Source organism: Leopardus geoffroyi, chromosome C1, assembly GCF_018350155.1.
Source record: "Leopardus geoffroyi isolate Oge1 chromosome C1, O.geoffroyi_Oge1_pat1.0, whole genome shotgun sequence".
NCBI classification, from domain to species: Eukaryota; Metazoa; Chordata; class Mammalia; order Carnivora; family Felidae; genus Leopardus; species Leopardus geoffroyi.
In genome coordinates, this window is record NC_059328.1 from 192,846,090 (window position 1) to 192,855,942 (window position 9,853).

Here is a 9,853-nt window from a genome sequence, read left to right on the forward strand (position 1 = left end):
ACACAGAATCTGAAGCAGGCTCCAGGCTCTGAGCTGTCAGCACAGAGCCCGACATGGGGCTCGGGCCCACAAACCGCGAGATCATGACCTGAGCCAAAGTCGGGTGCTTAACCGACTGCGCCACCCAGGTGCCCCTGTCATTATCAATTTTAAAAGTTGCCTTTCGGGGCGCCTGGGTGGCGCAGTCGGTTAAGCGTCCGACTTCAGCCAGGTCACGATCTCACGGTCCTTGAGTTCGAGCCCCGTGTCGGGCTCTGGGCTGATGGCTCAGAGCCTGGAGCCTGTTTCCGATTCTGTGTCTCCCTCTCTCTCTGCCCCTCCCCCGTTCATGCTCTGTCTCTCTCTGTCCCAAAAATAAATAAACGTTGGAAAAAAAAAAATTAAAAAAAAAAAATTTGCCTTTCTTTTCCAGCTGGACCAGCTTGATAATAACAACGTTCCAAGCAACATTGGAAGTTTGACCTCCTTATTAGTAAAATTTGCACAGACATCTCAAAAGTCTGGGTTACTCCAGATAAAGTTTGGATTTGGGCTTTACCTTGGTTGCAGTTATTTGAAGATACCAATAGCTGAATTAATCTCACACAAATTCCTACATAAGTGAAGCTTTTCACCTGATTTTCAACTACCCTTTCTAATTGCCCCTGAAATGAATAGACCATAATAATGCAGAGTGTTGTCAGGAAAAATTGTGAAAAGCTACGTAATGGACCACGAGGATTATGGGGCATCTACAATGGTAAAGGTAGAACACTATCTACAGCACTGTTTGTGGCTACCTGGTTTTCATTGTTTTTGATATATTTTACAATTCTGTACATTGTGAAAAATTAATAATAATCCAAATGATTCTTGTCCATAGAAATACCATTGAGGGGCGCCTGGGTGGCTCAGTCAGTTAAGCGTCTGACTTCCGCTCAGGTGATGATCTCACGGTTTGTGGGTTCGAGCCCCACGTTGGGCTCTGTGCTCACAGCTCAGAGCCTGGAGCCTGCTTCAGATTCTGTGTCTCCCTGTCTCTCTGCTCCTCCCCCACTCACGCTCTGTCTCCAGCTTTCAAAAATGAATAAGCATTAAAAAAAAAAAAAAAAACAACCAAATACCATTGAAAAGTGTTCAGTGGAAGGAAATGACTAATTTTGCATGTTTTTGTAAATTCAATATAGCATTCTTTGTTGCCTATATATCTGTGTTTCTTTGACTTCTCCCTTGAACCGGTTCTAACTTCCTATTTGCTCTCTTGTTAATTAATGCAGTAAATAGAATCAATTGTTTTAAGGTTTATTTATTTATTTGGGGGGCAGGGGAGGGGCAGAGTGAGGGAGATGGAGAATCCTAAGCAGGCCCGGTGCTGCCGGCACAGGTTCCCTATGTGGGCCTGGAACTCACCAAGCCTGGGAAACAGGCAATTTGACACATGGGAAACAGTTACAAACTACACCTAAGAGAGGTGGGCAAATGAGTAGATTTTACAGTAGAGACTTCAGGTTGCCATTGGATTTGAGGAAAGAAGGAGATTAGGGCGGAGTAACCAGAAAAGACTTCAGAGAAAAGGTGTGATTTCAGAGTCAGGACTTCAGAAAGCCCAGGAGAGATGGGAAGGTAGAGCCTGCGGTAATAAGATGCAGAGGAAATCAGCATGGCCTGTTCAGAGAGCTTTGCTCTTTGACAAGGACTGGATAGAAGAAATAATAATCAAGGCTAAATTTTATTCAGCATCTACAATGTACATGGCAATGGGTGCCAGAGATTCTCAAACCTGCCTCCCCATTCAAATCACCTTTGGGAATGTAAAAATGCTGCGGCCAGGGAGCCCTTACCAGAAATTCTGATGTAATTGCCCCGAAAAGGGAGGTGCCCCCCACAACTCTCCAGATGGTTCTGAAAGGAAACAACGTTAGCAAACTACAGTGCTAGGCAATTTACAAGTGCTCTTTGATCTTCCATTTCATTTTAACCCTCCTGGTAACCCCCTAAGGGGGGTATTTTCATCCTTGTTTATATTATAAAGGAGGAAACAAAGGCTCCGAGAGACTTGGTGACTTGCCTCAGCAGGGGAGAGGGGGGAGGAGGATGGAGGTGAGGGAAGGGTGGGGTGCTGCTAAGAGAATGAGGGAAATCTTGGTTAGCGTTGGGTGGAGAGAAAAGCAAGTGCAGTGGTGCGTGACATAACATTCCTCTAGAGTATTAAGGAAATGCTGATAGAAGAAAAGGGGACCCACAATAAACAAACGAATACAAAAGTAACAAAATAGGACTCATTTGGGGGCGTCTTATTAGTGTTTTTTCTTAAATGTTTATTTATTTTTGAGAGAGAGAGAGAGAGAGACAGAGTGGGAGCGGGGCAAGGGCAGAGAGAGAGGGAGACACAGAATCCAAAGCAGGCTCCAGGGTCTGAGCTGTCAGCACAGAGCCTGTTATGGGGCTCGAACTCATGAACCGTGACATTATGACCTGAACCCAAGTCGGAAGCCTAACCGACTGAGTCACCCAGGCGCCCCAGGGGGAGTATTATTAAAATGGAGAGTCTGGGATGGAGATTCGGCCTTTCTGACCTTGCTTCAGTAATGCTGATGATGCTGGTTCCCAGTCGATATTCTGACTTGTAATTTTTGGTTTTAGATAGCATGATCAATGCAGACCTCTAGGTCTCGGTTTCCTTTTCTGTAATTGGGGTCAATAACTGATCCTACTACATGAATGTTGTTTGTGCATTAAAGCATAGCGTCTGGGAATATAGTAATCACTTAAAAATTTTCCTTTTAATTTTATAATTTGCTTTAGCTTTTAAAAGACTTCCCATCAGAGTAAAATGGCATCCTCCTGGGGGGTTCAGGAAATGCTAATAGAAGTGATGAGGACATAGGACAATTAGGGTAAGGGATGTGAACGCTTTGCTGACGTTATTTCCATACGAGAGAATAACAGGTATGAATCTTGTGAAATGTGGTAGTCTCAGAGTACAAGTGTGGAACTGGAACTGAAATTTTTTAGTATACTTGGGTTTATTAAACCCCATAATAATTTTAGTAACTACTTTTCTGTATAAAATGAATCTCCATATGTGAAATAGAGTAGGAGTCTTACTCCTATGTTTTTATTTTCGATATATAGGAAACCCATGAGAATAGGAATATACATTAAATTAGGGATATTCTCATATTAATACATTCTTAGGTCATAAACAGAAAGCTAGGATTATATAGATTATATCCAGCTGATTTTAGTAGCTAATATACAGCTCATTTTCAGCAGATGCTCATTTTCAAAAATCCGTTTTGCTAATGGATATAAAGCTGAGAAACCCCTCCACCCTCTGCCTCATCTCTAGAAAATTGCTCTAGAGGGGTGCCTGGGTGGCTCAGTTGGTTGAGCGTCTGACTTCGGCTCAGGGTTGGTGAGTTCCAGCCCCATGTCAAGCTCTGTGCTGACAGCTCAGAGCCTGGAGCCTGCTTTGGATTCTGTGTCTCCTTCTCTCTCTGCCCCTCTCCCGCTTATGCTCTGTCTCTCTCTGTCTCTCAAAAATAAATAAATGTAAAAGAAAAAAATAATTTTTAAAAAAAATCAAAATTTCTCTAGAGAACTTTGTATTATTAGGAAATTTGATGATAAAAGAGAAATCGGTTCTACATTTTGCTATTTGGAAGTTTGATTTTTCTTTTCTATAGACTGTGGTTATCATACGGGAATAATCTTGTGCAGAACTATAAACTGGTTACAGATCCTTGTGATTAGTGTCAATGATAATTACACCATACATTTCTGATAGTTTTTACAATCTTCACAGGGCTTTTACATAGATTATTTCATTTAATATGCTCCACAAGTCTGAGTGGGAGGGCAGACTGTTAAAATTGTTTATGAAGGAAGACAGGTGAGGTTTGCCCCAAATCATATGGCTAATAAATGGGGGAACAAAAATTACAGCCCAAGGCTTCTGACTTTTAACCCAGTGCTCTGTACATGGTCTATCTAGTAATGCACTGAGATTCTGACAATGAATGTAATAATCTCTAGTAATCTGTAATGATTTTGCTAAATATAGTCAACAGGAATGAAAGGTTAGGGCAATGAAGCTGGGGGAAAATCCAGAGAAGAGAAGAAAGCCTGTTCTAATTGTGTTGCCTTTCTTTTATACATACATGTACATACATACATATATATGTGTACATATGTGCATATATATCTTTGCATATATATATATTTATAGCTTTACTGAGATATAATTGACATATAACATTGTGTAAGTTTAAGATGTATGACATATTGACTTGATACACTTATATATTGTAAACTGATTACCACCATAGAATTAGCTAACACCTTTATCATGCCACATAATTACCTTTTCTTTTTTTTATGGCGAGAGCATTTAAGATTTAGTCTCTTAACAACTTTCAAGTATATAATATAGTATTCTTTTTTTTTTTTTTTTTAATTTTTTTTTTTTTTTTCAACGTTTATTTATTTTTGGGACAGAGACAGACAGAGCATGAACGGGGGAGGGGCAGAGAGAGAGGGAGACACAGAATCAGAAACAGGCTCCAGGCTCTGAGCCATCAGCCCAGAGCCCGACGCGGGGCTCGAACTCACGGACCGCGAGATCGTGACCTGGCTGAAGTCGGACGCTCAACCGACTGCGCCACCCAGGCGCCCCTATAATATAGTATTCTTAACTGTAATGACCATGCTGTGTATGAGAAGCCCGGAATTTAGTCATCTTCTGACCGGAAGTTTGTACCCTTTGCCCTATATCTCCCCATTCCTCCCACCTCCCGTCCTTTGGTAACCGCCCTTCTACTATCTGTTCTGTGAGTTTGGCTTTTTCAAGATTTCATATGTAAGTGATATCATACAGTATTTATCTTTCTCTGACTTATTTCCCTTAGCTCTCATGGTCCACCCATGCTATCACGAGTAGCAGGATTTCCTTCTTTCTCATAGATGAATGATATTGTATCATATTAGTGTGTATATATATATACACGCACTATGCATGTATATATATATATATATATATATATACGCACTATGCGTGTATATATATATATATATATATATATATATATATATTGTGTGTATATATACGTATTGTATGACCCAGGGTGATGAATCAAAAGTGTCTTGTTGTTGTTTTGAAAATTAGTTGGTGGTTAATGCTGAGTGAAATACCATCCAGCTGGGAAAGAGACGGAAAAGTATCCAAAGGGCTAATTCCCAAGGTAATTGCCCTTACCACACCTTGGTTCTATGCCCACCCCTCATCCAGACAGGTGGCAAAGATTTCTGGAGGAAATCCCAACTCCTCTCTGGGACTTCTTCCATCTCCTTGCCCTCCCGCCTCTCCTGTTGACACTTGAGAGCATGTATTTCTTCCCTCTGCTCCTGTTCCTTTCCATGATGATCTAAATGAAAGATACTTTAGCACGAGGGAAGGAGCAAAGTTTATCATCTCCCTCCTTGAGGACCCTGTCACATGGTACTGTGAACACATTTGGCAAGGCAAGCGAACAATGAGACAGACGACGCTTGTTTTCTCAGCCAACTAGTATGGCATGCAATCTAGCCAGCATGTGATTTTCTGTAGTTCACTGGCTGTTCTGGAAGCCTGGTAAGGACTGGCTGTGTGGGATGGTCCCTGCTCTTCTGAACTTCAGTTTTGTCTGTTTCTGCGTCTAACTGTCCGCAAAGTCCAGAAAAATCCCTGTGACTCAAGAACAGTTGTGTTCATTTATTTTCATTTGTCCTGGGGTCTGGTTGATGTGTTGGCTGGGCCATCTGAGAAGCAGGTGTCACGATGAACTTAGAAGTGGAAGAGATTTACAGGGGGTCATCCTTGGGAAAGACAGAAGGGAGAGGAGACAGGAAAAGGCAAGGAGAGCCTTCAGAGCATGACGCAGATCTGACAACCGTGAAAAGTGAAGGGCAGGAAAGAGGGATTGAGTAAGAAAGGCCTCAGACTGTAGTGCAACTCCAAAAACATTGCCAATAGAGGAATCCTGCACAGGTACAGTGGTAAGCCCTTGTGCCACTTCTGTGTTCAGTCATTGGTTAGGGAATGCCTCTTAGGTAGCACTTAGTCTCAGCTTGAGTGCTGAGTCAGACTCTGAAAGTACTCACAGCCAGAGACTGGCAGCAGCTTTTCTCTTGAAAGTAGATCTCAATCTGCTGGCATAATCACAGCTACCGCATCTGGCCGCAGGGAAGGGGATGGTCACAGAAAATTAAGTGCCGAGCCATAAAGGTGAGAGGCTGGATCTAGCCAATGGGTTTATGCCGTCTGTCGATAACAGGCATATAGATTCATGCATCCCTCCATCTACTCCTGCATGCATGCATCCACACGTCCACCTACCCACCCATCCACTCATCTATTGTCTTAGATGACAGCAGTATTCTCTGAAGCTTCTGTCAGGACACGAATGTATGCTAGGTGCTGCCACACAAACCAAATCTTGAGTTTGCCTCTTCTGCCACTAAGGCCATCATCTCTGAGTGACAACTAGCTTGTGTCTCCCTGCAATCTGCCTGCGTCCCTACTTGTGACCATAAGTCAACCTATTATCCATCTGAGACCAAGCCCTTAAACACAGCCCACTTTTTGCCTGTCTGACACACCTCCTTCTTGCTTCCTGCTGGTATTTTATTCCACTGGGTGGATGATAATTCACGTTCCAGCCCTTTGACCCAGTTGTGAAAGTCACATCACCAGGCATAAAACGTGCATGGCGAGCGATGAGTTTTACTGCAATGTCCATGGGTTCAAGGTCAGTGGGAAAAACTAAGGAGCAGCAGAGGTGGTGAACTGGCTTGGCTGTATAACTTTCAATTTTTAAGCCACTCAAGTTGTTTACCTTCAAAATGACCCTGGTCTTTGTTATTAATATTTCATAGAGCTTCTTTGCAACAAACATGGCAATCAGCCATGGGAAATCATGGACCTCCTTCTGAGGCCACATTATTTTGGAGGACGAAGACGGTGGAAATGTCTAGGGTTTGGCATGTAATAAAAAGAGGTTGATCTTTTAAACAAATATTTCTGCCAATTACAATGTAATCATCCTCCAAATCAGTAGTCGCTAAGATTCTTTCATTTCTTTAATCCTATTACTTATTCTCTCAAAGAACATGGGTCTCACCATAATAGCAACAAATTCCCATTTTTTTTTTTTCCCATAAAACAGTGTTTATGGTTTGGCAGGTCTTCTCTCATGTGGGTTTAAAGAACCACATGTGTTTGTGAGCATGCTATCGCGTAGTTTAAAGAACATAAAACTTGCGGTAACAGTTTTGGGAGTAAATTTTATTGTTATGGCTTTAAAACACAATCAAATAGAAACAAAAATTCCATTAGTAGTTGAATATCGTAATAATAGAGTTGAGGATAAATTTTACTGTTATAGGAACTATAAAACAGCAATAATAAAAAACACTACTATTGTGAATAAATTGTTTGAGATGACTAACTAGAAAGCCATAAAACACAACAGTGAGGAATAATCTAATCACCGGGAAAGATGTGATAATAATTCACCCTTGTTAGTGAGGAGTCCAGTGGTCCCAGTTCATTGGCTCTGGGTGCTCTAGGTTACTGGTTTCATTCCATAAGGTTGCAGAAAGATAATCTTTGGCCAGTGAATTGGCAGGAAAACACATATTGCAGTGCATTTGGACACGAGGATTGAGGAAAATCCAATTATCAGTGACTGTTAGGAAAACCCTGTGTAGCAATGCCAAATGTGCTTACAACATATTTCTAAAATTTAGTTTATTTATTTATTTTGATAGAGAGAGAGAGAGAGAGAGAGAGAGCAAGTGCATAAGAGAGAGAGTTAGGGAGGGGCAGAGAGAGGGAGAGAGAATCCCCAGCAGGCTCCACGCTGTCAGCTCAGAGCCCGACATGGGGGTCTATCTCATGAACCATAAGATCATGACCTGAGCTGAAATACGAGAATTGGACACTTCGCTGACTGAGCCACCCGAGCACCCAAGTCTCATAACATAGTTTTAAAAATTATTTGTAGGCTTCTAATAGCAATTTGTATATATTGTTTGTGCATTTTCACGTATGTCTTATTTTTATTTGTGTTCTTTAGCTTCGGAATAACTGCATAGAGTCACATATCTGATGGAGGGGGATGCCTATTCTAATCTTACCTTTTATTTGGACTACCCCCATACTCCTCTCTGCCTCTCTGCCTCACGGCAGAGAGGAGACTGGAAAGAAAACACCCTCAACTCCTCTCTTCCACTCTCCCTCTGTGGAACTCACAGCTCCATTAAAACCTTTGCTTCAGAATGAAGACTCTGAGGTGGCTGCTCTGTCCCCGCACTTGGGTGAGGGGAAAAGTGTCAGGCGTTGCATCTTACCTCTCATGCTGGACATCATCAAAATTTGAATTCAATGGTCTGCCTCCCTCTCCGTTTTTATCTGATTTTACCAGAAGAGACTCTGACATATAGAGAACAAACTGAGGGTTGATGGAGGGGAGGTGGGGGGGGGGGGATGGGCTAAATGGGTGTCGGGCATCAAAGAGGGCACTTTTCCGGATGAGCACTGGATGTCATGTGCAAGATGGTTCTACTCCTGAAGCCAGGATTACACTGTATGTTAACAAACTCAAATTTAAATTAAAAAAAAAAATGAATTCAAGATATCTGACTTGACAATATCCCAAAGGGATGGCGGAAGATCATAACAATGAAGTTTCCATTAGGCAAGCTATGCTGATGCAGTTTTCTATACTCGCTGCCTCCACGTTCTGACTTTGCTTTCCTTCTTTAACCAACTCCAGTCAGGCTTTTGTCCCTACCACATGTTGACTGAAATTGCTCTTTTCTAGGTCTCCAGGAGCCTCTCGCCTGCTGGATGAGACTGCTAGTTCTCAGTCCTCATCTGACTCCACTTCTGAACAACATTTGGCCCAGCTGGTAACTCCCACTTTCTTAAAATGCTTTTCTCACTTGGCTTCTGGGATACAACAGTCTCTCAGTTTTCCACCTACTTCACGGGCTGTTCTTTTTCAATTTCCATTGCTGAATTCCTCTCTTCTACCCAGACCTCTAAATGTTAGACCAGCCCAAGGCTCAGTCTTCGTTCTTGCCTTCCTGATCTATGTTCACACCCTAGATGAGCTCCTCATGTGGCTTCAGGCATCATCTTTTGCAAGCTGAAGAGTCACAAATTTATGCACCCCACTCCAACTTTCCTCAGCTCCAGCCTGCCATTGTTGCTGCCCACATGACAATCCCCTGGATATATAATAATAAGCACCTTCAACTTATCAGAGCCAAACATAATTCTTGAGTTTCCCCTTCTTCAAATCTCATCTCCCTCAATTTCCGCCATCTCCTAAGAAGTCACCACTAGTCATTCCATTTTGTAGTCCCAAAGTCTACGAGTTGTTCTTGAGTTTCCTAATTCCCTCACACTTCATTAGTATTCCATAAGCAAGTTTGTTGAGTCTGCTTTTAAAATAAATTCCCAGTGTGACCATGTCACATGATATCACTGTGACTGGCTAACCCGAGGCCCCATCATCTCTCCCTTGGACTGCTATGGTGTCCTCCCAGCTGGCCTCTGTGTTTCCATTCTTGCCTACTCTCTACACTGCAGCCAGGCAAATTATTTAAAATATAAAAGCAAAACCTTTGCAGTGATTTCTTGGAATAATATTCAAAGTCCGTACTATGGCTCATGGTCTCTACAAGACCAGCGCCCTTGCCTATCTCCTTGACTCAATCTTCCATCACTCCCTAAGTCCCACTTCACTCAAATACTGGCTTTTTTTCCGGTTCCTCACTGGCACAAAACTTATTTCTTCCCGGGGACCCCTACACATGCTGCCCCATC